The sequence below is a fragment of the Eschrichtius robustus genome, chromosome 17 (genome assembly GCF_028021215.1).
Source record: "Eschrichtius robustus isolate mEscRob2 chromosome 17, mEscRob2.pri, whole genome shotgun sequence".
Lineage (NCBI taxonomy): Eukaryota > Metazoa > Chordata > Mammalia > Artiodactyla > Eschrichtiidae > Eschrichtius > Eschrichtius robustus.
In genome coordinates this window covers 4,052,067-4,064,912 of record NC_090840.1, presented here as the reverse complement: position 1 = coordinate 4,064,912, position 12,846 = coordinate 4,052,067, and the positions used below count along the sequence as shown (strand labels likewise).

The 12,846-nt window shown below is 48.1% G+C and overlaps 1 pseudogene; it reads right to left on the bottom strand.

Moving 5' to 3' along the window:
• The window catches only part of LOC137751010 (lipoxygenase homology domain-containing protein 1-like), a 101,394-nt pseudogene that overhangs the window by 71,466 nt on the left and 17,082 nt on the right, over positions 1–12,846 (bottom strand).

The window sequence follows — 12,846 nt, the reverse complement described above, 5'->3', positions numbered from 1 at the left end:
AGGAGGGCATTTGCATTGCCAAGACACACTTTACGCATGCTTCTATTTTCACCATGAGGAATAGCTGGAAATCTGATGCGAAGGGTAAACTACCGAAGGGGACATCCTGGGGGCACCTGGGGATGTCCCGCATGTCAGTTGTACCAAAATCATGTTGTACTTTCTTCTATTGAAGCTGTCATTAATCCTCACCTTGTAGATAAAGTTCGATTTCTAAATGAATTATGCCCTGAGACATAAAGGGAAGCCATCTGAGGAAAAGAAAAAAAAAGAGAGAGAGAGAAGAAAACAGGAGGGAAAATTAATTTTTGTTTTTCTCTATCTTTACAATAAGTTTGATTCTGCATTAATTTTGAAAGTTAAAAGGTAATTATAGCAGTAGCTTTTTATAAAGCCAAACACAATCCAATCTACTGTGTACTCATCACTGTGGGAAAATGATACCCTAACTGTGGCTTGAAGAATGAAACGTCTGAACTGCTAGACCTGTTGACCGTCTGCCTCTCAGTCCTCACGCACTAACACTGGTAGATGCAGCTGGGCCCCCAGCGGGTCGCTGTTCATGACGGGGCTGTGACGAGGCCAAGGGCGGGCCTGAGACTCTGAGCCTGACCCCGGGCTCGGGCGGAGAGTGGCCACCCCTTGGTCTCAAGGAATCTGGCACAGAAAGGTAGGCGCCAGCATTTTAGTACATCCTGAGTGGCGTCTCTATCTTGCTTTCACATAGCTTCCTTTAGTAGCTTTTCCTTGGTATCTCCAAAAAGAATCACATTACCTTAAAATTCAGTGCAAATATTCCCACTCTGGGAAATGTGCTTTCAGGGAGTAGCAGCACATCCTGGCAGCTTCCCTTTAAACAAACCAACTTCCACGTTAGAAGCAGCTTGTGCAGAAGGCAGCTGAGCTCAGAAAACCCAGCTTCAGCACTTCCTGGCCTTGTAATGTTACCCTCTGGAAGCTCAGTCTCCTTGACTAGACTACCTGCCTCAGAGCTGTGATGAAGCTGAAAGGCACAGCCTTGTGGAAACCCTGCCTATCCTACTACGTGGTACATGAATGTTGCCATTTTCCCACGGTCACCACAGTTTCGGTTATCCCACACGCCTTCCATCCGTCCACCAGGCAACAGACATTCAGGAAGACCCTCCTGTGGGCCAGGTACTCCGCTAAGCGCTGAAGATGCAAGAACAAGAGAGACAAGGAGCCTGAGCAGGAGCTTTCAGTATAAGAGAAGAGATGAACGTGCAAAGGTGTGACTGCACAAAGTGTCGTACGTGATGTAAGAAATGCTTCCAGGTGTTACAGGAGCAGGAAAGGGGACTGGCCACCTCTGAATGGCCGGAGTGGGGAAGAACAAACACATTTCAACGAAGAGGTGCCGACGGAGCTGAAATTTGGACGGTGAGCAGGTGCTTGACAGCAAGCAAGAGGTCAGGAGGGCGCCGCAGGGAGAGAGAGCAGCATGGTGAGGGCTCGGAGGGAAGACGCTGCAGGGCTGGGGTACAGGAGGCTGCCGGGAAAGACGCGGCGGGGGTGGAGCGGGGGCAGTCGGGGGGGCCGTGGGGGTCACTGAAGGGGGGGCGAGAACGCCAAGGAGTTCAGAGGCCGAGCTGTGGGACTAATTCAACCACACTGGCCTTGAAATCCCTGGAGGGTGCTCACAGGTGGGGCTGACAGGGGACCTGAGCTCACAGGTGGGGCTGACAGGGGACCTGAGAGCTCACACATTCTTCTCAGCCGTCAGGACCGCTCTTCCCTGCGCCCTTCAAAGGCGAGGAGAGGCCTCATTTCTTTCTGACCGCTCAGCTCACAGTGTCCTTTCTCTTCCCCCTCTAGAATCTAATAACATAGCATCTATTTTATGCATTGATTTAGCCCCCTAATTATGCTATCTTGCTTTGTTTTGGTTTATGCATCCATCTTTGCAGCTAGATGACTGGCTCCATAGCTTTCTTCACAGGCCAGGACAAAGGAGGTCACCTTTGTGCGTAAGAACACAGGCTCGGGAATGGCGTGGAGTCAGACTGCCCGGCCCATGTTCTTGACCTCTCTAAGCCTCAAGTTTCCTCATTTGTAAAGTATAGGTAATAATCATACCTACAGCATAAGGATGCAGGATTAAACATACATATTTAAATTTATCATCTGACACCTGCTGACATGTGATAAATGGTCAAGAAATATCATTACTATTATATTCTCTCATTGCCAAACACAGTACCTTGTACATAGTTGGTGTCACAGCAAATGTAATTCAGGCGATGGTCATCCCCCATCCCCCATCCCCTTTTCAGATGTTCCAGAAAGAAGTAAGCCTTGGAGAGCAAGGTTTGTACCAGAGGACCTGCCTTCCATCCTAGCTGATTGGAGATTAGTTAATCAGATGTTCTCTCTTAATATTTTGACCTAAAAGATACAGCAACTGTGATCCGAGAACGCTGCCCAAGGAGGCTTCACGGTACTGGTACTGGTAAGGCCAGCTGGTACTCCGGAACCCGAGCCAGCTGCAAGCCAAAGAGATGGGTGAGAAGAACGTTCCAGAAGAAGCTGGGCTCCAGAGAGAAGAATGGAGATTTTCAACGAAGAGACACCTTGAAAATTCAAAGAGAGTGATGGGCTGACTGGTGACCTTCTAGTTTACAAAGTTGAGCTTTATTTCTTTTTTTTTTTTTTTAAATTTATTTATTTATTTATTTATTTTTGGCTGTGTTGGGTCTTCGTTGCTGTGCATGGGCTTTCTCTAGTTGAGGCGAGCGGGGGCCACTCTTGGTTGCGGTGCCCAGGCTTCTCATTGCAGTGGCTTCTCTTGTTGCAGAGCACAGGCTCTAGAGCGCAGGCTCAGTAGTTGTGGCACACGGGCTTAGTTGCTCCGCGGCATGTGGGATCTTCCTGGGCGAGGGATTCAACCCGTGTCCCCTGCATTGGCAGGCAGGTTCTTAACCACTGTGCCACCAGGGAAACCCTGAGCTTTATTTCTTAAAGCTGGATTCCATGACAGTCACGTTCAAAATTGCCATTTCTAAAATTAGCTTTAATGAACTTCTCATCCTTGCAACCAAACCAGGGTTTATTGACTGACCAACTAACATTTAAAAAATCATACTCTAGTCTTGTCTTTTGTTCAGTCTACCTATGGAATGTCTCTTCTATGATTTCTCTTCTTTCAGAAACTACTGAACTAAAGCAATACTCTGGCCCTGAAAGCCACAGAGACCTCTGAGCACTAGATATCTACTAAAAATAACTCCCTCTAGATGGCTCCAGGTTTAGATTCCTATACACTTGAAATCATCAAAACTGTTAACTCTTAATTCCCTTCAGTGCCCATCATTTCTATGGGATTTTTTAAAAATTAGTTTTACATTGCCATCAGATCTTTCCTCATGGGCCATTTCTAATGAATAGAACAGGATAGATTTTAGCTGCTTTAGATGAGAATCATTTGTAGGGCACACGTATTTTCTTCTGCATGTGCCTCTATCTACCTGCCTATGCACGTGTCTGCACCCATCCTTCAATTTCTACCTCATCATGTGCTGCAGAAGAAGCTGAGTGAACTAGCCAAGGCCAGTCGTTGAGGACTGTGAACCACGTTTTACATCAGGACGTGAACATCCCCCCAAAGCCAGTGAACAGATGGGAGAATTAGAGCAGTGAGCCTGGAGGGAGGCATGGTGATATTAAAGGAATGGAATCAAAAAGCGAACAGCAGGAGCTTGCTTGCCCAAGAACACCATACACATTATGCAGCCATAGCAAAAGCTCACTTCAATACCCCCAGATCACCAGGGAGTTCCCTTTCACTGGGACAGCTAGGAAACACAAATACAGAAACAAACAAAATTTCTCTAGTCTTTCATGATTAAAGTAGACAGCCATGGAATGTGTTTGTGTGATGTGGCCCTAAGATACACGGGTTGTTTTTGGTGGAGAGGGGGTATAAGAAGGTGGTAGAGATTAGATTTTGTCTGAGATACACTTCAGTTATGGCAACCACTCACTCATCCTGCAAACAGCAGAAGAAACCTAAATGCTTGTAAGAAGGCTCTGTGTCTCCACCCCCATCCAAAAAATGAGCAAGACGCATCCCTGCACCTCATTCTGTCAGCTTCCACCATCACCACTTGTCACTTTCGTACCAAGGAATGGCTCAAACTGACAAAGAAGAGCACAGAAACCTGCAGCAGCACAAATAACATGCTCAGAATAGCAAGAAATGATTAATAGTGGCCTCTTTCAGGAGAAAAAATCAGTGAAGTTAAATGATTGCTCACTGTCTCATGATAATTTTTATTATTCTCTGTTCCCTATAAAAATAGTATTTTATATTTCTGTACTTTATCAAAATTTCAACATCCTTTCTTATCTATGTAATTTATCATTTCCCCCTCTTTCCCATAAAGGGAAAATAAAACCACTTGTACATGGGCTGAACTATTTTGAAAGTAAACAAATATATAAACAATTTCTAATTGACACATCTGAGGATTGTTACAGAGGGAACTGAGATTAGGTGATCTCTAAGGTTTTTTCCAGCCTGGGATTCCACTGTGCTTTTCATTATTCCTACCTTCCTGACACTCCTTCCTTCCTTCCTTCTTTCTTTAAATACTGGCCAAGTCCCTACTTGGTGTAAGAAACCATGCTGAACAATAAAAAAAAAATGTACATGACCCTACCCTTAGGAAACTTATCATCTAGTACGTGAGACAAACACGTTGACAACGACGGTGGCCGCTGTCCTGTGTCAGTACTGCGCAGAGGTCTAAGTAAAGGCTGGATAACTTTCAAGAGAATAAAGACGAGTTCCCTTCTGGTTGGATAAGAGGAGAAAGCTTCATGGCATGGACAGCACTTTACCTTGGGCCTCGAAGGATAAAGATTTCCTCAGTAAGCAGAGGAAAGAATAACCCAAGCTAAGACATGCGATTTAAGAGAGTATTAACGTCCCTGGAGGATGCCTAGGGAGGGAGCAGAACATACTCTACTGGGGAGAATTGGGAGGCAAGCCCAGAGAGGTTGATGGAGAGGCAGGAGGGATGCATTCATCTTAAGCCTGGCGCCAAGCTTCACACATGGCTGGCCTACGTGTGCAAGCTCCCTTGTCAGTGCAGGTGTGCCATAGAAGGGCGCTGCTTACATGGGTCCCCCCGGTCTTCTCCTGACCCTCTCCACAAGGACGCATTCAGCCCTGAGCTGTGTATGACAGTTTATGCTTTACACATTCGTCAATTTAGCACATACTTCCTGAGCATCTACTATGTTCTGCTGTAGGTTTGTCACATGGACACTGAAGGTCTTTGACTACAACCTTCCAAGGCCATGGACCTTCCTGTGTGATTTTCTTGGAATAACCGCGAGAACTGGCACAAAGTAGTCAAGCAAGGAAAACGCTTTGTGAATAATAATGGTAGGATGGGAGGAGGTGACTAGCAGTCTTGCTTCTGTTCAAGAATCTGTTGCATCAGGATGCAGCCCTGCTAGTGCTTGAGGCTGCAGAGATGGAACCATAGAAAACACACCTCCCCTGCAAGACAGTGAAGGCAGAGAGGTCCCCGTGGCGGTTGACCAACCAGTAACTTCAGTTTTTCCAGACTGAGATATCTTGGAGTAGCTCTAACAAAGCGTGTTTTGCCTAAATATCTATACCAGTGGCACAGCAGACTTCTTTTCTTAACTCCTGTGCTAATTCCAAGAGTCACTTTTTGGTACTGTATTAATACTTACAAATGAATATTCAGTGATAATTTTGTTTACACATCTTAGTGAGATTAAGACGTATTTAAACCTTTTAGATTCCATGTTCTAATTTCCAATCCCTTATTTCATGTGATGTCCCTTAGGGTTTAAGGTGTCTTCACGAACACACGCCCTTCAGTTCCATTGAACATGCAATTTTAACCTGTTCTATTCCAGGGAACGTGGTGGGGCTGAAAGTAAAAACAGAGACCATCTGACCTGACCTTGAGGAAAGTCTTCCGAGAGTTGGAAGAGGCAGGCTGGACAGAAACACAGAAATAGGGCTGGGAAGCACCGGGTTAGCGTTATGTGCTTTGGGAAAAGCTTACGGGGAAGCGGCACTTGGCCCAACCCGAGGCTGCAGGGAAGGCTCCAGGCAGAAGGGAGCCCCCTGTTGGTAACTCACAGCAAAGACTCCGTGAGGGCCCGCTAGGCTCCAGGCACCGGGGAGGAGTAGGAGGGGGGCGAGCTCAGGTGCAGCAGCAGCAACAGAGAAGGGCGCCGGAACCGCCCAGGAGCAGAGAGGAACCGAGTCTGCGGCCTCTTGGCCTGGCAGCGGCCCCAGGGTGTGGCCGAGGCCGCCTCCGGGACAGAGAGCCATCCCGAGGGGGGCCGGGGGGAGGCCATCCTACCCGCCTCTGCTCGAACGCTTGCCTCGCCGGCCTGCAGGGAGGTGAGCCCTCTTAGTGGCGCAACGGACCCTCTTTCCAACATTAGTAAGAAGGCACTGAGGATTATGTAATGGGGAGCGTGGCCTGGAGCGGGGGTGGCATTCACCTTCGGAAAGTATCCAGGACTTGCTGATGGTCTATGCTGTCCGTAGAGGACACCTTCTCAAGTCTTCTTTCCTTCCATTTTTACACAAAGGAAATGATCTCAATCTTTCTCAAAAAAAAAAAAAAAAAAAAAAAAAAAAAGCCTCCTGACTAGAACACTTTACAAGTGTTGGCTGCGACCTCAGCCCTGGGGACCACTGTGCAGCTGCCCGTCCTCCCTCCTTAGGGCAAAACGCCTTGGGGTCACCCCGCGTATCTGACCATGAATCTGACCATGATTTGGTTTTGTGAAGACAAAGCTGGTCGTGCTGCTGTGCCCTGACAAGTCCAGCCAGGCAGCTGTTTCAGGTATCATTCATCTGTATTTAACTTTTCAGTTCCTGCATCCATAAATCTCCTCCTATTTAGAATTGCCCACAGTAGGCCTTTATTTCAAATAACCTGCTCGCACACGCTCACGTCAATGCCACTTCCCAAACCAGTCGGGAGGAATGGAAGGCGACACTGGGAAGCTGCCTCGTCCTGAAGCTGAAGAACTTTGCTACTAACTGCGAATCTAGACTCTTCTAGGTCAAGTGGGTTAATGAATATATTCATAAATGGCATTGTTGCTATTTAAAGGTAGATACTAACTTCTTTTAAATGATTTCATTAAAGGTCTACACACACACACACATACATACACAGGCACGTGTACACAATACCACAAGTTTGATGACAAACAGAAAAGTCTAGAGATACCTAATTTAATGCTAATAAACTTGCAGTGGGTAATACACTGGGGGGGTCCACTCAAATAGCACACTGGATTAAACAGTGCCTCCCCAGATTCATGTGCGCTCAGAACCTCAGAATGCGGCCACATTTGGAAACAGCTCTTTGTAGATGTAATTGATTCAGATGAGATCAGACTGCAGCAGGGTCAGCCCTCAGCTCCAGGTCCTCATCAGAATAGGAGGAGAGACTGTGACGACAGAGGCAGAGGCTGGAGCGAGGCAGCTGCAAACCCAGGAGCACCAAGGACTGCGGGCCGCACCCAACCAGCAGCAGCGCTAGAAGGGAGTACCCAGAGACTTCAGGGCCCGGCCTACCTGGATTTCAGACTCCTGGCCTCCAGAACTGTCAGAGAACACAGTTCTGCTGCTTTAAGCCACCAGGTTTATAGTATTTTGTTACAGCATTCATAGGGAACTAATAGAAAGAGTAAATAAGAATATTTACTTCAATTCATAGTCAGTTGAATGTTTGCCCCATGCAAATGCAAATTTTGCTTGCTCCAAACCTCAAGCAGCTAAATCTTATGTGTAAATGGTAGAAATTCAGTGCCGTATACTCTATTTTTGCAGACAAGGCAGAAAAATAAAATCTTCAGGTATAGAGATAAAATAAAGCCATAAGGACGTGGGTGTCCAATCGAAGAGGAGATGCGAATCCTCGCAGGAGGCATCAGCGGTGCACAAAGGAGTCCTCGCCCAGTCGCCGGGCCTTGAATTTCAGCCAAGCCTCTTCCCTCCTTAACTTAGGAAAGGAACGAAACGTTGCTGGGCTTTCTCTCTGCCCCAGTTCGGCCGTGCTGTACATTCTTGTCCGTGGGGAAGCTTCCGGGAGCACGACTGAGATTGCCTTTCCTTCCCCCCCCGCTCATGTGCGCCTCTGCTGCCTGCGCCCCAGAACTCATGCCCACAACGAGCGCGCCCCGCAGCCCAGCCTGGCCCCTGCGCCCCCGCCACCCGAGGTGTGAGAGGAGGCAGGTGGTCCAGGTCCCGCCCCAGCGCCCGTCTCCGCAGCCTTCGGCGCAGCCTTCTAGGCCGGCAGCTGCCTCGGGGGAAGCTGTCCTGGACCTTTCACGCGCGGAGAGAAGGCTCTGAGGGCACAGAGGCCACCGCGAGCGGCGTCAGGGCAGTCCGCTTCTGTCGTAGACGGGTCGGCTGAGCCTGAGAGCTATGCCTGGAGCCGCGGCTCTTCTGCTTCTCTCAGCAAGTGGGACCTGCCTCGTCTCCGTGTCTACAGGTGGGAGGGAAGGGGGGCTGCAGCTCACTGTCTTCATCAGGTGCCGTGTGAGTGAGCACCGGCTGCCATTTCTTCGGGACCCACCGCGACGGGCAGAACACCGAAGAGCAGCGTTCGTTACGCCAGGACAGTGCGTACGTGTTATATGACATTTGGTCGCTTAACGTATTTTATAATTAAAATTTTTTCAGCTACAACCCGTTGAAACTAAGTTAAGCTATTACTTCGGTGTCTTCCTTCCAGTCGAGGCCATGCTGGCACAGTACAGACACGCGCTGAGGGGATGCAGGAGGTGATGGCAGCGGGAGGGGCTGGCGGTGGGGCAGCCCCAGAGGCGGCGGTGGTGCAGGCACGGCAGCGTGATGAACGAATCCAAACTACGTCCGGGAGATTTCACATTGTAAAGAAATCAGCTGTAACGCAGATGGACCTAGGGATTATCACGCGAAGTGAAGTAAACCAGAGAAAGACAAATAGCACATGATATCGCTCACATGTGGAATCTAAAAAAGTGATACAGATGAATTTACACACAAAAGAGAAACAGACTCACACAGAAAACAAACTCATAGTTACCAAAGGGGAGAGGGGGGGAAGAGGGATAAATTAGGAGTTTGGAATTAAATTATACACACTGCTATATATAAAATAGATAACCAATAAGGACCTACTGTACAGCACAGGGAACTCTACTCAATATCTTGTAATAACCTATAATGGAAGAGAATGTAAAAAAAGAATATATATATTTACATATATGTATAACTGAATCACTTTCTGTAAGCCTGAAACTAACACAACATTGTAAATCAACTGTATTTCAATAAAAATTAAAAACAAATATAAAACTAAATACATCAGCTGAGTTAATGTGATAAAGTTTGTCAGAACCTAGGAACCTGAGAAGAAAACCCTAGATGAATCACTCCCTAGCTCCTCTGCCGTGGGGAATAAATGCAGCTGCCCCAGCCCCCAGGATGCCCGGTGCTGGGGTGGGAGTGGGCTGGGCTGTGAATGCTGAAGCCGCTTCAGCGCACTTGCCACTCAGCAGCCGGGGGCGTCTGCGCTGAGTTCTGAGTAAGCTCGGGAGGAGAGAGACATTGTTGCTAATCGGGCCGATTCGCTCATGCGAGCGGGCGGACTCTGAGTGGGAACTAAAGGAAGGGCGGGATCAGGACACACAGAGCGGAGCAAGGAAGGGCGACCCCGAGCGGAGAACAGCGCGCTCCGAGGGACAGAGGCAAAGATGTGAAGTCAGGTGGTCTAACTTCACTGAGATCCTGCAGGAGGACAATTAGAGAAGCAAACTGGAGGGGAAATAAATGGAGTCAGCTGGTATAAAGCCTTGAATGGAAAGATCATGAAGTTTGGTTTTGGTTTTGGTTTTGGTAGGCAATGGGGGTTAATACAGATTTTGGAACAGGAGGATGATGTAATTCAAACACTGCTTTAGGAACAGGATTTTCCCGCTTTTTCTTGAAAAAATTTAGGGCAAAACTATACAATATAATGCTAAAGAGAATAAAATGTTAAGAGAATAAAAGTCATAATAGAGCAAAGGAAGAATGAAAGAGGAAAAGACAAGCTAGAGTCCGAATGAAGCTTAGTACCATAAGTACCAGAGTACAGTCAGCTTGGAAGCCGTGAGCGGGGTCGAGGGGCGCAGAAAGAACCAGGACGATCAGAAGACGGCTCCGATCCAGGCTGAGACACAAGGACGCTGACTAGGGTGGAGGAAGTGGCCACAGAGGAAGCGGGATGAATTAAGCAGGAACTCTCAGAAAGCAACTGACTGCACTTAACGCCCAGCCAGGCGAGGAACAGGCGGGCAAGCCTGCCCTGGATCCCACCGCTCCATTCACTGCAGCCCCACCAATCACCCTTGTGTTTGTAGTTTTTGGTGGTATGTGGTGAGCATTTTTAGTCGAACTGACTCATTGTCTTTTACCCGCTTTTTGCTTAGTAATTAAAGTTGTAGTGGTTTTGGCATCTCCAAATCTGTCCCCTTGAATTTTCCAGTGCCCCTGTTTGTGCCTCATTTCCTGTTGATTATCTATTTGGAAAGAAGGCTGTCCCCAACACTGAGGGTCCAAAATTTCAGAATAGAGCCCAAGGATTCTCACTCCACGTCCACAATAGATTGGGTTTTCATGGAGAAACCTGTCCTGTCTTGGGTCTGGGTCCCCTCCTGGCCCTGGCCAGCTGAAGCTGGGTTTTCTTGAGAAAGGAAGGGATCTGTTTAGCAAAGCTGAACCTCAAGGCTGTAGGGTCAGATCAGAAATGGAGGGAGTTGCTTGCGGTCTGTTCCTTATGAGGCTTGAGGGAAAGCCCGAGTTATCTAGGTTTCCATCTTTGTCTTTCTTATGTTCTGAGAGTTCTCTCTAAAAGTCTCCTTGCTTAATTCGATATGAAATTGTTAGAATGCTACCATTTTAGTATTGTAAAGAGACCAACATTTAAACAAATATTCTCATGTCGTAGGCAGCAATTTCCAGTGTGAAAGTTTTGGTCCTTTTGTGACTTAGAGTGTGTTGAAATAATAAGAAATTACAAGATAAGATCTCCTTACAATGCTTAGCAATAGATTATTTACTGAAACACTCGATGAGTGATGCGTGATGTGGAATGCTGAGGAAATGACACAAATCCACGCACCTAAACACACGCACGCACTCACACACACTGCAGTTCCGTCTTCTGAGGCGGCACGGGGACAGCACTACCGTTCACAGGAGAAGGTGGACGCGGACGCAGCCCTCGCTCCCTGGCCGCCACCAACTCGCAGCACCAGCCCTGAGGCTTGTCACTGGCCTCACAGTGCCACAGCGCCGTCTGCAGTTTTCCAGGCGACGCTGCTTCCACTTGAAAGGTACCGACCTGGTGCCGGAGGCAGAGAAAACCCCACAGGGATAGCGTGAGTCCAGCACAAGACGAATGGGGGCAATCATAGCAGCCCGAGGAGCACCGGGGGCAGCACAGCACTTCAGCAGAGAAGCTACTACAGTCCGCATCCAACGGGGTAGGAAGGAAAGGAAAATAAGCAACTACTTTTTTATCTATTAAAGATGTATTTCTGGCTATGCTTTTTCCTCTCCTGGAGTTTTATTTCCTCCACTGTGGTCGTGTCCAGTGTAACAAAGAAACAAACCCTAACACAAAGGCCTCCAGCTTGGCGCTCTTCTCTTGCTTAGATTCCCGCCCTGGGATGCAGTTTGCTAGATGGTCAGGTTGGCGACCGCGGGGCCTGATAGCACACTTACTTTCCATGAATGCTGATTTTCCTTGAGGCACGGAGGAACAAATCCCTCTTTCTCTCCCTCCCTCCCCTCTTCCCTTCCTTCCTTCCTTCTCTCCCTCCTTTCTTTCTCCAATTAACCTTCTCGTACACCTTCTTCTGTAAATAATGTGAAGCACATTCTCGGGTTTGTTGTGAAAGAGCATCTTGGAACCTTCATTTTATCATGTCAAAAACTCACTGAGGTTTCCAGAGACGCAGGACCTAAAGTAGGTGCTACGCTGGTTGGAAGGGAAAGAACTCACACGTCACTTCCTCACAGATTCCTGCTGAGAATAGACCACCTGAAGATCATCTGAGGAAAGGGTCAGGAATTTAATTAAGTCTGAGACGTTCCCAGAAGTGACAGTTGACTATTAACTACTGTTCCACTACTTCGTGGTGAAACTGCAAATCCAGTATCACTTGTATTTTCTTGTGGCACAGGCTGTCTAAACAGCCGCCTGCACGGGTCCTAGAGTACATTTCAATTCCATATTTGAAGACACACTACCTGGCATCAGCTGTTGGTTCCACATTGTTGATGGAAATCTTCTCTTGTTTAGGCCAAACCAAAACCATCGCTAGTCCTGTGATATTTTGGTCACCAAATTGTGACTGTGTGTGTTCCTGGTGTCCCTGCACAGTCTCGCTGTCACTCTCCTGCACCCCCAGTGTGCTTCGAAAGGGACATTTCCTGATACACGTCACCTGCGGTGGTAGATACGACTGGGCCCCAGCCCTGTCCTTGGGGCCATTTGTGGGTCCATCGTGCAGGCGTGCTGACAGCTCTCCATCTCAGACCCCTGCACCTCCCTGCTTCTTCTCCTGAGGGTTTCGCCGGCGGGGCAGTGTTGAGGGGTGTCCCCAGGGTTTCTCTGAAGTCCTCTAGCAAGAAGGAGCCCCAGTAGCCACAGCCCAGCACTGCCCCTTCTTGGGCTTTTCTCCGTTCTCTTCACGCTCCTTCAGGTCACGCTGGGATCCCCTCCCAGATCAACTACCCTGGTCTTCACGTTCTGCTTCGGAGCAAATCTGAATGAGGATCCT